This window comes from Dasypus novemcinctus, chromosome 22, assembly GCF_030445035.2.
Source record: "Dasypus novemcinctus isolate mDasNov1 chromosome 22, mDasNov1.1.hap2, whole genome shotgun sequence".
Taxonomy (NCBI): Eukaryota; Metazoa; Chordata; class Mammalia; order Cingulata; family Dasypodidae; genus Dasypus; species Dasypus novemcinctus.
This window is the reverse complement of record NC_080694.1, coordinates 7,546,113-7,568,932: the sequence shown is the minus strand read 5'-3', so window position 1 is coordinate 7,568,932 and position 22,820 is coordinate 7,546,113. Positions and strand designations below refer to the sequence as shown.

The 22,820-nt window shown below is 35.6% G+C and overlaps 1 protein-coding gene and 1 non-coding gene across 5 annotated transcripts in view; both read left to right on the top strand.

The window, feature by feature from the left end:
• LOC101419071 (zinc finger protein 596) overlaps positions 1-22,820 on the top strand; it is a 165,364-nt gene that overhangs the window by 85,424 nt on the left and 57,120 nt on the right. The window lies entirely within an intron of this gene.
• On the top strand, positions 18,867-19,030 carry LOC111765293 (U1 spliceosomal RNA). Its single transcript, XR_002797679.2, has one exon. It is a non-coding gene; the product is annotated as a U1 spliceosomal RNA (small nuclear RNA).

The following is a 22,820-nucleotide window of genomic DNA, read 5'->3' as shown; positions in this document are numbered from 1 at the left end:
TTATCAAGAAAGGGTGCTGTATTTTGTCAAATGCTTTTTCTGCATCAATAGATATAATCATGTGATTTTTTTCCTTCAATCTGTTTATATGGTGTAATACGTTGATTGATTTTCTTATGTTGAACCATCCTTGCATACCTGGGATGAATCCCACTTGGTCGTCGTGTATGATACTTTTAATGTGTTGTTGAATACGATTAGCAAGTATTTTGTTAAGTATTTTTGCGTCTAGGTTCATTAGAGAAATTGGTCTGTAATTTTCCTTTCTTGTGATGTCTTTGTTTGGCTTTGGTACTAGGGTAATGTTGGCATCATAGAAGGAGTTGGGTAATGTTTTTTCTGTTTTGATTTTTTTGAATAGTTTCAGCAGGATTGGTGTCAGTTCTTTCCGGAATGTTTTGTAGAATTCACCTGTGAAGCCATCTGGCCCTGGGCTCTTCTTAGTTGGGAGATTTTTAATAACTGATTCTATCTCTCTGCTTGTGATTGGTTTGTTAAGATCATCAATTTCTTCTTTTGTCAATATGGGCTTCTTATGTGTTTCTAGGAATTTGTCCATTTCCTCTAGATTGTCATTTTTGTTGGAATATAGTTTTTCAAAATATCCTCTTATGATAGTCTTTATTTCTGTGGGGTCAGTGGTGATATCGCCTTTCTCATTTCTTATTTTGTGTATTTGCATCTTCTCTCTTTTTTTCTTTGTTAGTGTTGCTAAAGGTTTGTCAATTTTGTTAATCTTCTCAAAAAACCAGCTCTTGGTCTTGTTTATCTGTTCAAGTGCTTTCTTATTTTCTATTTCATTTAGTTCTGCTCTTATCTTTGTTATTTCCTTCCTTCTTCTTCCTGTTGGGTTACTTTGTTGTTGTTTTTCTAATTCCTTCAAATGTGCAGTTAGTTCTTCAATTTTTGCTCTTTCTTCTTTTTTGATATATGAATTTATGGCTATAAGCTTCCCTCTCAGTACTGCTTTTGCTGCATCCCATAAATTTTGGTATGTTGTGTTATCATTATCATTTGTTTCAAGGTAGTCATTGATTTCTTTTGAGATTTCCTCTTTGACCCACTGTTTTTCTAAAAGTGTGCTGTTTAATTTCCAAATCGTGGTGTGAAATCTGGGCTTCTGTCCCTTGCAAATCTCCAGCTTGACTCCACTGTGGTCAGAGATAATGTTTAGTATGATTTCAATCTCTCTGAATTCGTTCAGCCTTTTTGTGGCCTAGCATATGATCTATCTTGGAGAATGATCCATGTGCGCTTGAGAAAAATGTATATCCTGCTGTGTTTGGGTGTAGCGATCTATATATGTCTATTAGATCGAGCTCCTCTAATATACTATTCAGATGTTTGTTTTCTTTGGTGATTCTCTTTTGAGATGTTCTGTCCAGAGTTGATAGTGGTGTATTAAAATCCCCCACTATAATTGTAGATGTATCTATTGTTTCACTTAGTTTTTCCAGCGTTTGCCTGACGTATTTAGAGGCACCCTTGTTAGGGGCATAGATATTTATGATTGTTCGATCTTCTTTACAGATTTTCCCTTTCACTAAAATGTAGTATCCTTCTTTGTCTCTCACAATTGTTTCACATTTAAAGTCTATTTTGTCTGATATTAATATAGCTACTCCTGCCTTTTTTTTGGTCATTGTTAGCTTGTATGATTGTTTTCCAGCCATTCACTTTCAATCTCCATGCGTCTCTGGGTCTAAGATGTGTCTCTTGTAGACAGCATATGGATGGGTCATATTTCCTTATCCAATGTCCCAGTCTGAATCTTTTGATAGGTGAGTTTAATCCATTGACAATCAGTGTTATTACTATCAAGGAATTATTTGTGTTAGCCATATTTTGATTGGATTTGTGTTTGTCATATTTTGTTTGTATATTTTTTTTGTCTTTTTTGTTGTTGTTGTTGGTCTTATACTCTCCTCCAACTCTGCCTTTCCTGTTTTTTCCTTTCTTCCTGCAGAACTCCCTTTAGAATTTCTTGAAGGGGAGGTTTCTTGTTGGTATACTCTTTCAGTTTCTGTTTGTCTGTGAATATTTTGAACTCTCCATCATGTTTGAATGCTAGTTTAGCTGGATAGAGTATTCTTGGTTGGAAATTTTTTTCCTTTAGTACCTTGACTATATCATACCACTGCCTTCTTGCCTCCATGGTTTCAGAAGAGAAATCAGCACTTAATCTAATTGAGCTTCCCTTGTATGTGATGGTTTTCTTTTCTCTTGCTGCTTTTAGGATTTTCTCTTTGACTTGAGCATTGGATAATTTGACAAGTATATGTCTTGGGGTGGGCCTGTTGGGGTTTATGACTTGTGGAGTGCGCTGTGCTTTTTGGATATGTACATCTGTCTCTTTCAGTAGATTTGGGAAGTTTTCAGCCATTATTTCCTGCAACACTCCTTCTGACCCCTTTCCCTTCTCTTCACCTTCTGGAATGCCTATAATACGTATGTTTGAGCGTTTTGCATTGTCATTCAGGTCCCTAAGTCCTAATTGGATTTTTTCTATCTTCTTATTGACCCCTTCTACTATCTGTTTGATTTCTGATGTACTGTCTTCCACATCACTAATTCTCTGCTCTGTCTCTTCTAGTCTGCTGATATTTGCTGCAAGTGTATTTTTGATTTCTTGAACTGTGGTGTTCATTCCCATCATATCTGTTATGTTTTTGCATATGTCTGCAATTTCCCCTCCAAGTGATGTCTTCATGTTGTTAACCTCTTTCATTACTTCGTCAAATTTGTCGGTGATAAATGTTCTGAGATCTTTCATTGCTTGTGCCAAGTTTTGCTCCCCTTCGTGATTATTGGTTTGTTGATTGGATTCAGCCATGTTTTCCTGATTACTGGTTTGGTTTGTAGATTTTTGTTGCTTTCTGGTCATCTCTTTATTTTGATGGATTTAATCAGTTCCTTAGCTTCTTTGTCTGCTCTTGGAGGTTAATTAGCTGTTATTTTTGCATAGGTGTTATTTCTTCTCTTTGTCCCTTTTTTCTTCTTATCTAGTTTCTTGTTGTTGGTTAAGTTCACTTTAAAGGAAAGTATTAGTGTTGGGGAAAGGCAATTGTGTAAGCAAGGGAAAAGTGTAAAGTAGTATTGGTGATATATGTTAACAAAGCAAGAATATGAGATCTGGGAGGATGGAGGTTAGATTCATGTAAATTGTGTAGAGTTATAGCAGTAGGTAGAGTACCTATTATGAGGTAGATGATTGAATATGGGAGGAATATGGTATGAGCTAAAAAGCTATTGATTTCGTGAGAGAGGGAAAGAGAAAAGAAAGGTAATAGTTTCAAGAGTGGATAACAGACAGAAAATAAAACAGAGGTATTAGAAATTAAGACTTAGACCCTTTGTGGATCGAAGAAAGGGAGGTGGGAGGTGGAATATAGGAGAGCCAGTAGATGGTGGCAGATATCAAGATGTAGGGGAAAGAGGATAGTGTAGGTAGCCTAAATCAGTTCACACAGAAATGAGGCAGTGAAGGATGAGAAAACCCAGCGAATGTGAGGTGTTTCCTGCCGCACCTATTGTATAATTGAGTTAAAATAAACTAAGTAGAATATGAGGGACAAGAGGGAGAGAGACAACAGAAAAAAAAGGGGGAAAAAAGGGGGGGGAGGAAGGGACGAGAGGAAGAAAGGAAAAGAGGGTGGGCAAGGGGTGGGGAACAGGTAGGGGAAAGAAAAATAAAAAATAAAAAAAAACAGATATACACGAACCAGAATTAAAACACCCACTACACAGCACCTACCACAAAAAAAAAAAACCCTTATATAACTGAGTAAAAAAAGACTTTGAGGGATACGCTGTGAGAGAAGACTAGGGGATAATGCGGTGTTAGCAATCAGGAAATTGAAAAAAGTAAAGAATAAGTCACAATGAAAATAAAAACAAAACAAAATGAAACGATAAAGAAAAAACACCAGCGTTGAAGGCTAGGGCATTTACGGACCTTAGATGGAACTCAGTGCGTGATGGATTCAGGGATGGAAAGTCTGAGATATTGAGGACTCAAGAGGTGTGAGTCTCTGTAGCGTGGGCCACCTGAATTTAGGGAATTCAGACCTGGCAGCCTCCAATCTGGTCAACAGGAAGCCTGGGAGCCCCGCAGTGTAACACAGCCCTCAGGGATCCCCCCAGCTGGGTGCCAACCCTATGGGGGTAGTCAGATCCGCAAACTCTATATTGTGACTGAACCCTGCAATACTTTGCTGGACTCCTTAGTATGTTATCTTTCACTTCAGCTTTTGGACAGCTCCCGTCCTGTGATTCCAAACCACTACCACTAGAGGGCGCCTCTACAACGCAGCCACTTTACTAGTACAGATCCGAAGCCCGGCCTGTGACGCCGAAGATAGTTTCGAAAACCGGAATTCTCAAGCTTCGCAGAATATTCCCTAATATTCTGCTTCCAGACGTGTCCCCCCCCCTTGCCGCAGCCTAGAATAATTTTCCAATTACTTCTCTTTATTGCCTACAGCCTATTTGGGTTGGAGAACGGTTGCCGGGCTTTTGTGGGTGGGGCTTCAGGCGGAAGGGCTATTGTTTATATTCTCACTCAAAAGTTTGTCCCGCTTCACAACAAAACACCGTCTATCTTCCCAAATCGATCCACAAAAGCGATCTGTCACATCAATCTGTCAACAGTTTGCCCAGAGCTCGCGAACTCCTTAGTCCTTCAGAGCCATCCAAAAGCAGAACCCCAGGACAGGACCGCGGTTCCCCCCACCCCCAACAGGGAGGAGCCCGTGCACGGGTCTCACCTGCGGGCAATAGAACCCAAATTATATCTACTAGACCAATCCTCTCCGTTACCTTTCCCCCCTATTGATGTCCCGGCACTTCTGCCCTGCAAAAATCCCTTAAAAGCCTCGCCTTGGAGAACCTGCCGCCGCGCCCAGCCGTCTCTTCCCGGGACAGACCAGAAAGGCAAGTTCACTCAGCGACCATCTTGTCTCCTCTCGGTTCATGATTTTTTTTGACCATGATGATTAGTTGTTCAGTGTTCTGCATTCTTCGTGGTTTTTAGTTTCTTCATTGGACTGGGGTATGTCTTCCTGTTTCTTACTATGATTTGTAATGTTTTATTGCTATCTCAACATCTTTTTATCTTGATAAGTTTTTTTAGTTGATTACTTTCTTTACTCTCAGATTTTGTTTAGTTGCTGTTTTTTGTGTGTGTGTTAAGTTTTCTCTTTGGCACTTTGTTCCTCTTATTCTGTTTCCTTGCTGAAATCTATGTTTCCTTGAAAGAAAAAGATTAGGGCCAGAGAAAGCAAAAGAGGCAAGAAAAGAAAAAGGGATAATTGTAGTAGTAATAGTAAAAGTTAGAAGAGGAACCATATGAAACATAAGAAAATTTATATTTAACTCATGTAAGCTGTGTCGAGTAATAGGAATAAAAAATGTAGTTCCAACAATGAAATGGGAAATTGAATAGAGAAAAATATATAGAAAATATTAAAAGGCCAGAATAAAGAAGAGAGAGGGAAAGAGAAAAGGTAAAAAGAAAAAAAGTTAGTAACGGAAGAAAACAGAATAGATGAGATAGAAATAAAAAACCAGGAAAATTGAGGACTAAATAGAGTTGGAATTTAAGAAGAAAAGAAAGTAGAAAATAGAAAGATGAGGGAAGGAAAAGAGTGTTGATAGACAAAATTGCTAACACAGAAAGGGCAAATTAGGAAATAGGAAACACAGCAAACAAGAAGAAACCAGCAGCACGTACTTTTTTAAAAAGGGATGGAGGAAGAAGAAAGAGGAAAGAAAAAGAAAATAAAAACAAACACACAAGCAACAGTCAAACAAATCTAAAGTAAAACAGCCTTCCATCTCAGGCCCCTGAGGAACTTTCCATGCTGCCATTGTTCATCAACCAATTACTCTGCCACCTGCCCTATGCAGGTTTTGAAGTAGGTTTAAGGAAGCAAACTAAGTTAAATTTTTAAAATGTATCCTTTTTAGGAAAAAATAAGAGACCCAAGAGAAGCTAATAATAAATTAATGTCTATGTTTTCCCTGTCCTAAAGTAACACCTGGATATTTGATATCCTGATGGATCACTACTCTAAGAAGAGTCTGTTATCAAAATAGGGACTTTGTATATTCAAGGTGAAAGTCTTCCATTGAGCTGAATGTTCGCATTGGGTCAGTTAGCTCTTCAGAAAGCTATCCTGCCACTTTTCCTCAGGGAGGTTTTACTCTTTGCAGTTGAGTAGATAACTATTGATTAGGAACCTGTTCCTGCCCCCTTTCTCTTCTTACTGCGTTCTCTTCCAGGGTAATAGGATGCAACAGCCTGTATGAGCAGATACCCCCTCACCTCTTCTCTCCTTGTCAGGTTGGGTTCCCTTCTGAAATTCAAAGGGAACCCTGGTGACCAAACTTGACATCAAAAAGTGACTCTCAACCCTCTTCCAGACCATCCCTTCTTCCCACGGTACCCTAAATAGGCTCTTGGAAGCTTATTAAGCACTCCTACTCCCTGCCTCCCTTAGGGGGATTGAAGTTTTGATAGTTTTCAGCACAGAATTAGTCAATTGGCTGACTACCCTCTCTCAGGCCAAGTTTCTCTATCCCACAGTGGTTAGGTAAATCAAGTTGCCTCGGTAGATTTGCTCCTCCCCTGTTCTTTGTGTCACCTTTAGCTGGCTAATATGCTCCCCAAAGCTCAAAGGGGTACAGGTAACCAAACCCACAGAAAAGAAACTACTCTACACCCTTCATCAGAATGCTCCCACTCTTGAAGTACACTCCCTCCTGCTGGTGACTGGTGAGAGTTGGGGCTTGCAGGACTTTTTGCCTTGAGAGTGGGGCTTAATCATCCCTCATTTTCAACCACAGGTGTGAGAAATCACGGTTGTGCAATTTATCTTTGTCCAGCTTCCTCCAGATAAATGCCCTGCAGCCTCCTGTTCTGTGGTGTCCCAAAACAGCTCACTTGGGCAGGATCTTGCCCCTATTCAGCCATTTTTTGTGGGAGAGATATTGAGTACCCACTTAAACTGATACTATCTTGCTTCCTCCTACTTGGGCTGTCTTTTGTCTGTGTCATTTCCAGTAGACCAATTATCCTGGTGTCAGATTATGATTACTGGAGTGTCTGTCATTTGGGACAGGAAAGGTGTCTTTTACCTGTTGAAGATAACCTTTGGTATACTGCATTAAGGAGTTGCAAATTAGGTCATATCATGATGTGATAATAAGTGATCAGTTTTCAGTTTTATTCACAGAGACAAGTCTGCTTGTAACAATTTCATTTTGGAGTGTTTGTTTCCCAAAGGAAGTGCTATGAATAAATGTGAGGGCCAAAGGTAAAATTTTGGGCCAGGGAAGGAAAGGTTCTTCAATTAATTTAGACAGATTTAATTTAAATTGATAATTACAGCTGTTTTGTCAGTGGCTGTTTTCACATGAAAATGTGAAAGTGCATTTTATAAAATTTCAGACTCTATCCTTTCTGGGTGAGCCTCTGTCTTAATGATGGTAACCATAGATGGGAGTAAAATGGCAGAAAGGAGGTAATTTACTTGTCCATAATTTTCAACTGGCATACCAGAAGATGTGAAAAACTCTGTTTCCACAACATGCTGAAATAATGAATTGTAACAAATAGCCTATATGCTGCCATTATAGATGTTAGAATTTCCTTCAGGTAGAAAGCAAGAATGGAGCATAGAGTTCATCTTCTTTGGCAGAAAAAATTGAAGAAGACTACCTAATTCACTCAGTATATGGTAACTACATAGCTTTTTTGGAATGTATCATTTAAATTTTCAGCACAAGAAAGATTAACAAATTGAATGTCATCTTTGATCATAAGAGCTTATATGGAGTTGTTAATTTTTAAAATTATTGATGTTTATCATTCATACAGAAACATACGTAAACAATAGGTGTATAATAATAGTTGTGAAATTACAAAACAAATATATATAACATCATACAAGGACTCTCATAACTCACCGTACCACCAATAACTTACATTGTTGTTAAACCTTTTTAACTAATGATAAAAGAGAATTGTCAAAAGATTATTATTAACCAAAGCATTTTCCCCCAACCAACCCTAATATAAATATCTATATCATTTATGTATGAACATTCATAAACAATTAAGTATATAGTAAAAGTTGTGAACTTACATGCATATCATTATACAGGGGTCCCATAAATCAACCCTCTACCAACACCTTGCATTGTCATGAGACATTTGTTACAAATTATGAAAGAATATTGTCAAAGTCTTACTACAAACCATAGTCCTTACCTTACATTTGGTGTGTTTTTCCCCCAACCCTCCCTATTATTATTTTTAAAATATATTTTTTATGACTGGAATTGTGAACTTATAAAACAATCATGCACATGGGTAGATTTTCCAAACAATACCCCTCCATCAGCATACCACACTGGGGTGGAACATTTGCCACAGATAAGATAATAACATCTGATTGTTACCATGTCCATAGTGTACATTTGGCACACATTTTCCAATCTGCCTCAGTATTAACACAGTACATCTTTCGCATAGATGCAAGAATATTATATTATTACTACTAACCACAGTCCATAGGTCACTCCAGCTGTATTTTTACCAAGCTTTGCCATATTCTCAACACCCTGCAGTAGTGATATATGTTTGTTCTAGTTCAAAAGGACACTCTTGCATCTGTATCATCAACCACAATCTCACCCACCTCTTGGTTTACTGTGCTATCCAGTTCCTAGATTCTTCTCAAGCATTCTATCAGTTGGCATTTACATAACTAGACTATCATTTTCAGCCACATCCCCATTTATAAACTAGCTGTTACTATTTGTTACCATTCACTCTATACATTTCCAAACTTTTACAGTAAAGCTAAGTAAAACTTTTACATACATTAAACATCAGTAGTCTATCTCAGTCCTCCTCTTATCTCCTTTAAGAATCCACCACCTACCACCAGGTCTTGAAGATATTTTCCAATAATTTCTTCTAGAAGTTTTATGGTTCTTGCTTTTATTTTGGGGTTTTTGATCCATTTTGAGTTAATTTTGTTGTTTGAATAAGCACAGGAACTGTGCTCATAGGCTTGTATCTCTTCTTATATTAACAATAAAATCATACAGCTTTCTCAAAAGAATAATATTCACAGTTATTCAACAAAGTAAATATTAAAGTTCCAAACCCTGAAAAAAATCTACTTTTAAAGAGCTCATGGATGTGCCATACAAATGTTTCATACAAGAAGATGGGGCAAAACCTCAAAAACTTGAAAGAGATAACCAATATTCCCTAATCAAAAGAAAGCAAAACCATAAAATAATGAGAAACATGGAAGATATAATCTATGAACTGAAAACTAAAAGGGAAACACTTATAAGATGTACACAAAAATATGCATTATGAAAAATAACAATAATAGTTGAATACATTACATAAAATTTCCAGAGTCAAAAGTGTAAACCAATATTCCTGAAATAATTATTGGTCTTACTCTGTGTAAAATACTGATATAGATTAAAATAAATAATTAAATGATATAAGTAGCTATCTTAGAAGTTAAAGTAAATAAAATTAAATATTGGAGTGTAGATATAGAAATTAATAGACTAACAAAAAACAAATTATTTATAAATGGAAAAAAATAGAATACTTAAGATTCAGATTAGCATTCTTAATAGTTCTTTCTGCAATGAAGATAGTGTTCTACATCTGCCCATGATAGTCCAGAAGCCACTAACCACATATAGCTATTGGGCACTTGAGATTTGATTAGTGCTACTATAATACTGAGTTTTTAATGTTACTTAAATTTAATTAACTTAAATCTAATAGTCACATATGCCTATTGCTTACAGTATTGAACAGAAAAGACCTAGAATCTTGGACATACAATTAAAAGTAAAGAAATAGATTCTAAATAGAAATGAATAAAGGATACTAATATTCAAAAATAGGAAATGAGAACGATAAGGCAAAATTGGATACAATAAAATGGAATCTATTTCTTTGGTATAAAAAATCTGAATATTGTCAGCACTTATAAAAGAGCAAATGAAGATGTCCTGCTCACGTAAATTGTTTTGAGAACTCACCAGAACTCCAAAACTGGAAGAAATGGTGAGGTCAACGAGGTTCTGAAACAGGTTCCAAAAGAAAACAGCACATCCCTCTCTTCCCAAATTCCTCCCCTTTCCAGTTTTCTTTTCTCAAGTTAAATATAGCCTCTGTTGTTGTATACCCTTTAAAATAGTCCAGTCACATAATGACTATATTCCATGATGTCACAGCTGATTACACAGATAACAAATCTAGTCATTGATTCATTCTGTGGGATCCATACAGTCCATCTTCAGTGGATTTCCCAGATAGGTTCAAAATTATAACTTTTATCTGATGTTAGATATGTAAGGCTATTTTGAAGAGAAATTATGAAGACTTATTCACCTCTTTATTCATTCATAATTTCTTTTGATTGTATTATATATAGTAAGAAATAATCCAGATCCTGGACATTATTAGGGATCCTAAGATACTGGTTCTCTATATATAAAAGGCTGTAATTCTCTGAAATATATATGAAAATGAAAATAAATGGAAGATGTAAAAATATGAACAATTCAACCACACTAATGATGTGGCAGAAATTCATCAGGTCCCTGGGATGAAGAATGGACTGTGGGAGTGGCAGGTTTGAAGCTGCAGACTCCTCTCTGGAATAGGATAAAATTGTTAGTAGTTATCTGAAAGAATATTGAAGGCAATTTTATACTGGGTTTCATAAGGGGAAATTATGTAAATTTGATAGTACATAACACTGAGCAGGACATTATTTCATTTCCATTTCATTCACAATTGAATTATACTTGAGAGGAATTCATGTGTTTCCTTTGAACTCGCTATTTTTATTTTATTTTACTATGAATATGTTATCATTTAAGCATGAAAAATATATATGAGAACATAAATGTTAATTAAAATTAAAACTTTTAATGTTTATATTCACATCTACACATTAAAACATTTGTTTTATATTCTAGAGAAAATTGATTTCTTAGAATAAAATCTGTTTCTCCACTTCACATTATCTGTGTATTTTTTATTAAAATTCATATAACATAAAATTTACAATTTGATCAGTACATTCAATGGCATTAATATATTCACTATGTTTTACATCAAACTTATCTTAACTTTGGAACATTTTTATTAACTCCAAAGAAAACCTCATAGACCCAAAAGGAGTTACCCCACATTTCCCACTCCCCTCAAGCCCTGTAAACCATTAATCATCTTTCTGTCTCCTTAATTGCATATTATGGATATTGCATATAAATGGAATCTTTTTAAACATGTGACACTTTGTGTCTGATTTAAATTTTGGAAACTATGTTTTCATTATTTTTCCACAGTGTAGCTTGTACCATTACTTTATTGTATTTTGTGACTGAACAAAATTTGAACGTATGGATATAACATATTTTGGCTCTGCATTAGATTATAAGATATTTTGTGTTATTTCCATCTGTTATTATAAAAAATGCTGCTATGAAATTTGTACACAATTACTTGAATATCTTTTTTCAGTTTTGGGGTCATATATCAAAAAATATAATTGTTAATCATCAGCTCATTTTGTGTATATCTTACTGAGGAACTGCATAAATAATTTTGACAGTGGTTGCTCAATGGTACATACCTACCAGCTAAGGACAATGATTCCAATTTCTCCACATCCTCATCAAAAGTTTTTTTAGATTTTGAAAAAAGTATAACCAACCCAGCAGGTGTGAAGTGATGTCACATTGTGGTGTTGATTTGTATATCCTTAATGACTAAGCATGTTGAGTATCATTTCATGTGCTTATTAGCCATTTTCATGTATGCCTTGGAGAAATATCTATTAAAATACTTTACCCATATTATATTAGGTTATTTGTCTTTCTGTTAAATGGTAAGGGATTTTTAGAATATACATTTGGATATTTGGCCCTTCTCAGATATGTGATTAGAAAGTATTTTCTCCCTTTTCACTTTCCGGGAGGGTCCTTTGATGAAAAAGTTTTTAACTTTTTGTGAAATACAGTCTGTCTATTTTTTCTCATTTTTACTTATTTTAATGTCATTCCTAAGCATCAATTGACACATGCAAAGTAATGAAGAATTACCCCAGGTTTACTTGTAAGAGTGTTATACTTTTGCTGTAACAGTTACCTCTCAAAATGACTTAATTTTTTTGTAAATATTGTAGGGATCAAAATTCATGCTTCTTATTTACATATCAAGGTTTTCCATCACCATGTGGTGAAGACACTTCTTTTCTGAGTGCAAGACCTTGATGTCTTTTATAGGGAAAATTAACTGACCATAGATATAAGGGTTTATTTCTTTTTTTTTTTAAGATTTATTTATTGCTCTCCCCTTCCCCCCCCCCCCAGTTATCTGCTCTCTGTGTCCATTTGCTGTGTTCTTCTGTGACTGCTTCCGTCCTTTTCAGTGGCACCAGGAATCTGTGTTTCTTTTTGTTGCATCATCTTGTTGTGTCAGCTCTCCTGTGTGTGGTGCCATTGCTGGGCAGGCTGAACATTCTTTCGTGCTGGGCGGCTCTCCTTACGGGGTGCACTCCTTGTGCGTGGGGCTTCCCTACATGGGGACAACCATGCGTGGCGGGGCACTCCTTGCACGCATCAGCACTGCACATGGGCCAGCTCCACATGGGTCAAGGAGGCCCGAGGTTTGAACTGCAGACCTCCCATATGGTAGGCGAACACCCTATCCATTGGGCCAAGTCTGCTTCCTAAGGGTTTATTTCTGAAGTATCAATTATATCCCATTGCTTTAGATGTTTATCTTTATGCCAGTACTATTATACCAAGTATTTTCTATTTATTTTCACAAAATAAATCAGTAACTTCCTTGAATGAAAATGATAACACAACATATCAAAACCTATGGGATGCAGCAAAGGGTGTACTGAAAGGGAAATTCATAGCCATAAATTCCTATATTATAAAAGAAGAAAGAGCTAAAATCAAAGGCTGAACTGCACACCTACAGGAATTAGAAAAAGAACCACAAACTAACCTGGAAAGAAGTAGAAAGAAAGACGTAACAAAAATTGAGGAGCTCTAAATGAAATTAAAATTTTGAAAGCACTAGAAAAAATTAAATAAAACCAAAAGCTGGTTCTTTGAGAAATTTAATAAAATTGACAGCCACTTAGCTATACTAACAAAGAAAAAAGAAGATATAAATACTAATTCTTCTTTAATGTTTCATAGATTTCAACAGCATAACCATTTTGTCTTGAAAATTTCCTTCACTAGGCATTGCTCATGTAATACAGAGATTCTTGCCACCCTATTAGAAAATGTAGCAGGACTCCTCAGGATGGAAATTCAATATTCTTTTGGTTATGATATGGTTCTTCACTGACCAAGAGAACACCCCATGGCCACTTGTCAATGAAGTCCCTTATTGAGGGAACACTTTTCGATATCACCCAGGATGGCCTCATTTGAAATACTGACCCAAGTCTGAACAATTTGGAAGCCTTCCTTTAATATTCAAGTCCAACTTTAGTGCCTATCCTAAGTTTATGAAAACCTCTGTGTTTCTACCAAAGCCTGTCCTAAAAATACACTTTTCTTGACTGATTTCTTCACCAGAAAATGAAATCCAAATGATCAGGTGTCTGGGCTGTCTTATATTTCAGCATCAGAGTTTATCATATGAAGAAGCTCAGAAGCATTATTTGCAGAATAGTAACACTAATTTGGGTCTTTGTTATTTATTAAAGTCCAAGTTTGGGTATATTAGCATTGATGGAAACTACCTGTGAGGGAAGTAATTGAAGAGTTATGAAGAAGTGAGTGCCCAACCAAGCAATGCTGGGACTTAATATGGATATATATGGGGGCTACCTGAATCACTTGCAAGGATGATTGAATAAATGCCATCAAGTTTGTTAATGCAAACCCTTGGTGATGATAGGAAAATATACATATTTTGTGGTACCAAGGCTGGGGATTGAATCTTAGACCTCATATGTATGAAGCTGGCACCCAACCATAGAGCTTTATTGGCTCCCAAGTTGCATTTTTTATTTGTTTGCTTTTTGATCATTTTTTGTTTTTAGGAGGCACTGGGGACTGAACCCAGGACCTCCCATGAAGGAAGCAGGCACTCATCCAGTTGAGCCACATACTCTCCGCACAATATATTTTTGTCTTATGCACTTTAGGGGTCCTTTAGATTATTCCAAAAGTTTCTCTTTTCCATTTTGTGAAAATCATTTCATGTTTCATATCTAATTTACAAAGAATGTTTGCTGGATTACTTAGCCTAATTGACTGCATCTATTTTTAGTTATTTCATTTTATTTTTTTTCCAAATTCTACTCAATTTATTCATTTTTTTAAAAAATTACATTAAAAAAATATGAGGTCCCCATTCACCCCCACCGCCCCTATTTTTAGTTATTTTAATAACATCTTCTGATATTGAAGATGAATAATTATCCATAAAATTTGTTGTTTTCTCTATTTATCCTGAGAGGTTTCTAGGTTTAAAATTACTTCTTCCAGAAAAAAGTTAGTGAAGATGTTTGATAATATTTAGAAAATTTGGAAAATTGTTAACAGTGCCCCTTCCCTTTCTAAAGATTGACCTATTTTCTATAGTTTGTATAATTAGTACTCAACTATTTCTATATTATTCTGTTTGACATGCGTGCAAATTTTTCTAAATTGATAAAATATCTTAAGGCTCAATCTTCATAGTTTTTATGTGGAGGACATGAACAGGAAAACCCTTGATGCATAAAGAGCTTCAGTGCCTGAAAACTAATAACAATAGCAGTATTAATAATTAAATGTCAAATAAATATGTTTTACAAAACTGCAAGGGAATATCTGAAAAATATATCCAGGTAGAAATGATAAGGGGCGCAAAATTATACAATTCAGAAAACCAAATAAATATGAAAGTAGGCATTAATGGAAGAATTGAGGGTCAAAAAAAGATATTACACTCAAAGGACTCAATTAAAAATGACTGAAGATAGTCCTACCTTATCAGTAGTAACCTTAAGTATAAATGGATTAACTCTGAAGTCAAAAACCTAAATTTTCATATTGGACAGAAAAGCACGACCCAACTATATGTTCTCTACAAAAGACCTTTCATTCAAAGACATACATAGATTTCGAAAGGTTGGGAAAGTTTGCCATTAAAGTAGTAACCAAAGGGAAATGGACTTGGCCCAATGGTTAGGGCGTCCGTCTACCACATGGGAGGTCTGCGGTTCAAACCCCGGGCCTCCTTGACCCGTGTGGAGCTGGTCCATGTGCAGTACTAATGCGTGCAAGGAGTGCCGTGCCACACAGGGGTGTCCCCGTGCAGGTGAGCCCCACACGCAAGGAGTGCGCCCTGTAAGGAGAGCCGCCCAGTGCAAAAGAAAGTTCAGCCTGCCCAGGAATGGCTCCGCACACACGGAGAGCTGACAGAACAAGATGATGCAACAAAAAGAAACACAGATTCCCATGCCGCTGACAACAACAGAAGTGGACAAAGAACATGTAGCAAATAGACTCAGAGAACAGACAACCGGGGTGAGGGGGAAGGGGAAATAAATAAATAAATAAAAATAGAAAAAAAACAAAAGCAAACTATTTTTTTAAAAAAAGTAGTAACCAAAGAGAGCTGGGAAGTGAGACTAATAGATAAAAAACTTTAATATAAAGAGTATTAAAGGAACAAAATGTCACTACATATTGATAAAAGAGTCATCCAACAAGAATATGTAACAGTTATGAATATAAAGGCAGAGGCCCAAAATATATGAGGCAAATATTGACAGAGTAGAAGGAAAAAAATGATGATTCTGCATTAATAGTAAGAGACATTATTACACCACTTTTACTAATGGATAGAAATTCAAGATAGAAAATCAATAAGGAAATACAAGACTTGAATGATACTATAAACATGGGGTTCTTAGATTTTTTTATTCCACAGACACCTTTGCCAGTCAGGTGAGAACCATGAACCCCTTTTTAGAATGTAACAGCAGACAGTTTTATGACACTCAAAATTGACATCTTTAAAATTATCCTTTCAATCTCATGGACCCCAGAAATCTTTCTCCTGAAATCTTTCCACTGGCTGTTTATGTGTCCACAGACCCCTGGTTAAGAACCTCTGCAAACAATCTATACCAGACAGACATGTATAGAATACTTCACACAAAAACAGAATGCATGTTTTCTCAAGGGTACGTGGGTCATTCTGGAGACTCATTCATATGCTGACCCATAAAACAAATCTCAAAATTTAAAAACATCGTTGAAGTCATATAATGTATCTTCAACCATAATGGAATGAAGCTCCAAAGCAATAGCAAGTAAATCAGAAAATAAAACAACATGTGAAAATTAAAGAATATACTCTTAAGCCAACAATAGGTTAAAGAAAGACTCACAATGGAAATTACAAAATAATTTGAGGTGAATGAAAATGAAAATATAATATCAAAGTTTGTGGGATGCATGAAGGGCTGTGCTCACAAGTAATATTATAGCTTTAAGTATTTTATGTTTTATTAAAAAGGAAGATTTCAAATCAGAGACTTACCTTAACTTACTTTAACTGAAAAAATAAGAACAAGTTATGCCCCTAGTGAACAGAAAGGATATAAATATTAGAACATATAAAATAGAGAATTTAAAAAATCAAAAGAGAAAATTTAAACCATAAGTTGGTTCATTGAAAAGATAGGTAAAATTCTTAAAACTTCAGCTATACTCATGAAAAACAAAGGAGAGAGGACACAAATGACTAAAATAAGAAATGACAAGGGGACTGTACATCTGTCCCTCCTGAAATAAATAGGACTTTAAGAGTCCTTTTTATAAAGGACTATAAGAGGACTATGAAGAAGTATATCTAATGAAAGAAGTTGATGTGGGAAGAGTGGGGACTGTGGGGAATCGGGGTATATGGGAACCTCTTATATTTTCTAATGTAACATTTTGTGTGATCTATGTATCTTTAAAAAAAGATAAAGTATCTAAAAAAAAGTATATGCCAAAATATTAGATATTCTAGATGAAATGGCAAAATTATTCTTAGAAACACACAAATTTCCTATGCTGAATACAGATGACACAGGAGTTCTCAAAAAAAAAACAACAATAAATAGTAGAGAGATGGAATCAGCTATCAAATATCTCCCAAAACAGAAAAGTGAAGGACCACATGACTCACAGGAAAATTTTAACATTCAAAGAAGAATTAACACCAATCCTACTCAAACTCTTTCATAAATTTGGAGGAGGCAGAACTCCTGAATTCTGTGAGGTGACCCTCACCCTCATACCAAATCCAGATAAACCTAACCAATTAAAGTAAAATTACCATTATTTCTTGTGAATATTGCAAAAATTCTCAACAGAAATACTAACCCCCAATGCAACAGAACATTAAAAGAATTATATACCATGACCAAGTTGGATTTATCCCAGCTATGCAGGAGTGGTTGAACATAAGAAAATCAGTTAGTGTAATACACGCATTAACAGAACAAAGCCAATAAAACCCACATGATCATCTCATTTAACGCAGAAAAGGCATTTGACAAAATCCAACATTGCTTCTTGATGAAAATGCTTAGAAAATTAGGAATAGAAGGGAACTTCCTCAACATGATAAGGGACATACATGGAAAGCACACAGCTAACACCCTACAGTAGAGAAAGACTGAAATCGTTCTGTCTACAATCAGGGAAAGGACAAAGATATCCACTGATACAAGTGGTATTCAACAAGGCACTGCAAGTTCTTACCAGAGTAACTAGGCAAAAAGAAAAAAAGGGAGGTAGGGAGGAAAGGAAGGAAGGGAGCAAGGGAGGGAGGAAGGAGAAATCCATATTGAAAATGAAGTATAGCCTCCCTATTTCCAGATGACACAATTCTGTATAGAGAAAATTCTGAAAACTTTATGACAAAGTTACTAGAGCTAAGAATGAATTCAGCAAATTAGTGCAATATATGATCAAAACAGAAAAATCAGTAGTAATGTTTCTAAACAGTTGTAATGAACAATCAGAGGAGGAAATCAAGAAAACATTCTATTTATAACAGCATCTAAAAAGATCAGATATCTCAGAATAAATCTAACCAGGCATATAAAGTACTTGTAGAGAGAAAACAACCAAACATTGCTAAAAGAAATCAAAGAAGGTCCAAGTTAATAGAAAGATATTACAGAGAAGCAGACTTGGCCCAGTGCTTAGGGCATCCGTCTATCACATGGGAGGTCCGCGGTTCAAACCCCAGGCCTCCTTGACCCAGTGTGGAGCTGGCCCCCATGCAGTGCTGATGGCGCAAGGAGTGCCCTGCCATGCAGGGGTGTCCCCCACATAGGGGAGCCCCACGTGCAAGGAGTGTACCCCATAAGGAGAGCCACCCAGCATGAAACAAAGTTCAGCCTGCCCAGGAATGGTGCCGCACACACTGAGAGCTGACACAACAAGATGACTCAACAAAAAGAAACACAGATTCCCATGCTGCTGACCACAACAGAAGCTGACAAAGAAGAACACGCAGCGAATAGACACAGAGAACAGACAACTGGGGTGGGGAGGGAAGGGGAGAGAAATAAATAAATCTTTTTTTAAAAAAAAAAAGATATTACACGTACACTGACAGGATTTCTGATCATTGTCAAGATGTCATTTCTACCAAAAGCAATTTATACCTTGAATATAATTCCATCAAAATTACACTGACCTTCTTTGCAGAAATGGAGAAGCCAATCACCAAATATATATGGTAGGATAAGTATTCCTTAATATCCAAAGCTATCTTGTAAAAGAACTTAACCTGGCAGGGGAGATACCATGATCACGAAGGTGATTTTCCGAGGGCAAGGCTTATCCATTGCACTCCGGATGTGCCAACCCCTGCGATTTCCCCAAATGTGGGAAACTGGACTGCGTAATTTGTGGTAGTAGGGGACTGCGTTTGCACTCTCCCCTGGAGAAAAAAAAAAAGAATGAAGTTCATAGGACTAATACTTCCAAATTGTAAAAATTCTTACAAAGCACAATAATCAAATCATGGTACCAGCAGGAGGTCAAACATATAGACCAGTGGGATTCAATTGTGGACTCATAAATCTACTCTTACATTGATGGATAACTGATTTTTGATAAGTGGGCCAAGTCCACCTTTGGGGATGGAAGAGTCTCTTGAAAATGTGGTGCTGGGGAAATTGGATTTCCATTAGCAAAAGATTGAAAAAGGACCCCTTCCTCATACCATATACAGAAATCAACTCAAAATGGATCAAGGTGTTAAATATGAGCCAGAACTTTGAAATGCCTGGAAGAAAATGTGTGGAAGCATCTTTTAAGAGACTCCATTAGGCAATGATTTCTTAGACTTTACATCTAACACACAGGCAAAAATGAAAAAATAGATACATGGGACCTCATCAAAATTAAAAACCTTTTTGGGATTGAAGGTGGCTCAAGGCATTGGGCACCTCCCTCCTAAATGGGAGGTTCCACATTCTGTTCCAGGTGCCCTTAAAAAAAAAAAAGAACAAGAACACACAATGAACAGATACAGAGAGCAGTCAATGATTGTAAAGAATGACAGGAGTAGAAATAAAATAAATCTAAAAAAAATTTTTTTAACTTTTCTGAATCCAAAGGGCATTATCATGAAAGTAGAAAGACAACTTATCCAATGGGAGAAAATATTTGAAACTGCATATCCAATAAAGCTTTAATGTCCAGAATATATTAAAAATTCCTTAAAATTTTCAATACAAAGAGAAATATTTACCTGTTTGAAATGTGGAAAAAGGATCTGAAAAGGTATTTCTAAAAAGAGAATGTAGAAATGACTAAAAAGGCCATAAAAACTTGCTTATCATCAACATTGAGGGTAATGCAAACTGAACAACAATATAATACCATTTCACACTCACTAGAATGGCTACTATTAAAAATGGATAATTTCAAGTGTTGGAAAACATTTGGAGAAATAGGAACACTCATTTCATTGTTGGTGGGAATATAAAATGGTGCAGCTGCTGTAGAATAAAGATTGGCAGTTTTCAGAAAGTTAGGTATATGAAGTTATGTATAGATCCAGTAATCCCATTACTAAGTGTAATAAAATAATGAACTCAAAGAGATATTTGCACACCAGTTATCAAAGCAACATTATCATAAAGTGTGAAAAGATGGAAGAAATCCAAGTGTCTATCAAGTGATGAATGGATAAATAAAATGGAAGTACATAATTTGTATTGAATATTATTCAGCCATAAAAAGAAATGGAATTTTGAGGAGACATGGGTGTACATTTAAGACATCAGGCTGAGTGGAAAAATTCAGCCACAAAAGGATAAATATTGTATGAGCTCACTGATATGAAATAATTAGAACAAGAAAACTCTTAAAATCTGAACCTAGATATAGTTTACCATAGGAACAAGACGTGAAATAAGTTAGGGTTCAAATTGTACAGTTTCTATTTGGGTGGAGTGTAATGTTTTTGTAATGGAAAGTGGTGATGGTATTACAACACTGTGAATGTAATTAACAGGAATAAATTACATACTTGTATGTTTAAGGGGAAATCATATGTTCTACGTATGCGATTGGAATAAAAATTTAGAAAGCATACAAGTACAATAGATTCTGGGATCAATATTGTAAATAACGGACTATAGTTAATAGTACAATTTTTATATGTTATTTCAAGAATTGTAACAATTCTGCATATGAAAACAAGGTGTTAGTTATAGGATGATAAATGGGAACTGTATTTTATGCATGATTGTTAACCAAACCCATAACATTTCTAATAAAAAATTAATTTTTAAAAATAGAAATTGGAAAAAAAAATGAGGGAGAATTAAGGCATCCCCACATAAATAAAAGGTGTGGAGTCTGTGACCTCTATACATCCCCTAAAAGAAATGCAAAAGGAAATTCTTCAGGTTGAAAGGAAAGGACATTGGACAATAGATTGAAGATTCATGAGAAAATAAAAATCTCCCATAGAGGAAATAACATGAGTAAAAGTAAATGTCATTACTATTTTTGGGTGGGATTTATAATTCCACATTTTCCATACTCTATGATGTAAAATGCAAATGAATGAAAAGTAAGTAAAAAATCAATGGCTATTGTCCTATAGATAATTAAGTAATTTGTGACAGTAACTGCCTAACTGGAGGGATAGAAGGGTATAGGAACATAGCATGTAGATGATATTAACTTGCACTGATAAAAACAAATGAGATTGTTATAACTTTAGACATAAAATTTAAGTCGCAGTGTAATCACAAAGAAATAGTAGGAAAAAATGCACACAAAGAAAGGAGAAGATTCTCTCAAGTGTTCTCTATTAAAATGGGCAGAGGACTTGAGTATACATTAATCCATAGAGGTTGTACATATGGCCATGATCATATGTAAAGATATTCAACATCACTGACCATTGGGGGGATATAGATCAAAGCCACAATGAATTACTACCTCACAACCCCTAGAATGACTACTTACTTAAAAATGAAAAGTAACCAGTGCTGGTGAGTACTCAGAGAAATGGGATAAAGTACAGTGTTGGTGGTAATGTGAGGTGATGCAGCTACTGTTTGGTGGTTCCTAAGGAAGTTGAATATAGGAATACTAATTGACAAAGCAATCCCAATTCTAGATATATATGAAAAGAATTGAAAACATGGTCTGGGATAGATATATTTGCACCAGTGTTAACAGCAGCATTGTTCAGAATGTCAAAGGGTGGAGGAAATCATAAATGCTAGATTCAAAGAAAATGAAACAAATTGCAAAATTATGCAAGGAAAATCATTGTACTAGCTAGAACTTTGTATACAGCTAAATTTAGCAATAAATAATATTTGGACAAGGATACAAATAATGAAATAATTTAAAACTGACTATTTTTAACATTAAACTGGGCAGATTTGTTCTGGGAATGCTAAAATTTTGATATTTTAAGTGTTAGGAGAAATAAATTTCAAAATGAACACATGTAATTGAAACATGGGGATATGCACAAAAAGAGTTCAAGTATATAGAATCTATTACATCAGAAAATATGGAAAAATAGGACAAACTCCTGTGATTCTATGATTGTCTGAATTAGCCAGTATTTTAAACAAAGAATATTTTATTTTGATACAAAATCCAAAGCAGGGGACTTCGGGAAACTAAGAGCTTACCACAAAACTCAGGGTATCTGAATTCTTATTACGTAGTCAGATTCCCTGGGTTTATCTTTCTGTGAAATGTCTAAGTTTTCTCTTTAGCAGATTCATTTTGATATGAAACTATTATCACTAATTATGATCCCTAGCATGCATTTGGGATATTTTTCCATACTCCCCTGTTATTAACACAGTACATCTTTGGCATTAATGCAAGCATATTACAGAATTGTTTTAAACTGTAGTTCATAAGTTACATTAATCATTTTCCCATGCTTCTCCACATTCCCACTACCTTGCAATAGTGACAGACATCTGTTTTCATTCACAGAAGGACATTCTTGTATTTGTACTATTAATGAGGGTTCTCATCCATGACTGGGTTCACTGTATTCATTCCCTAGATTATTTTCTAGCTTTCTTTCAACTGACATTTACATCCCTAGATTACCCTTTCAGCCATAATCCCACTTATATATCAGCTGCTACTCACTATAATGTGTTACCATCAACTCAATCCATTTCCACATTTTTAGTATGAAGTTAATTAAAACTTCTACATACATTATGCATCGG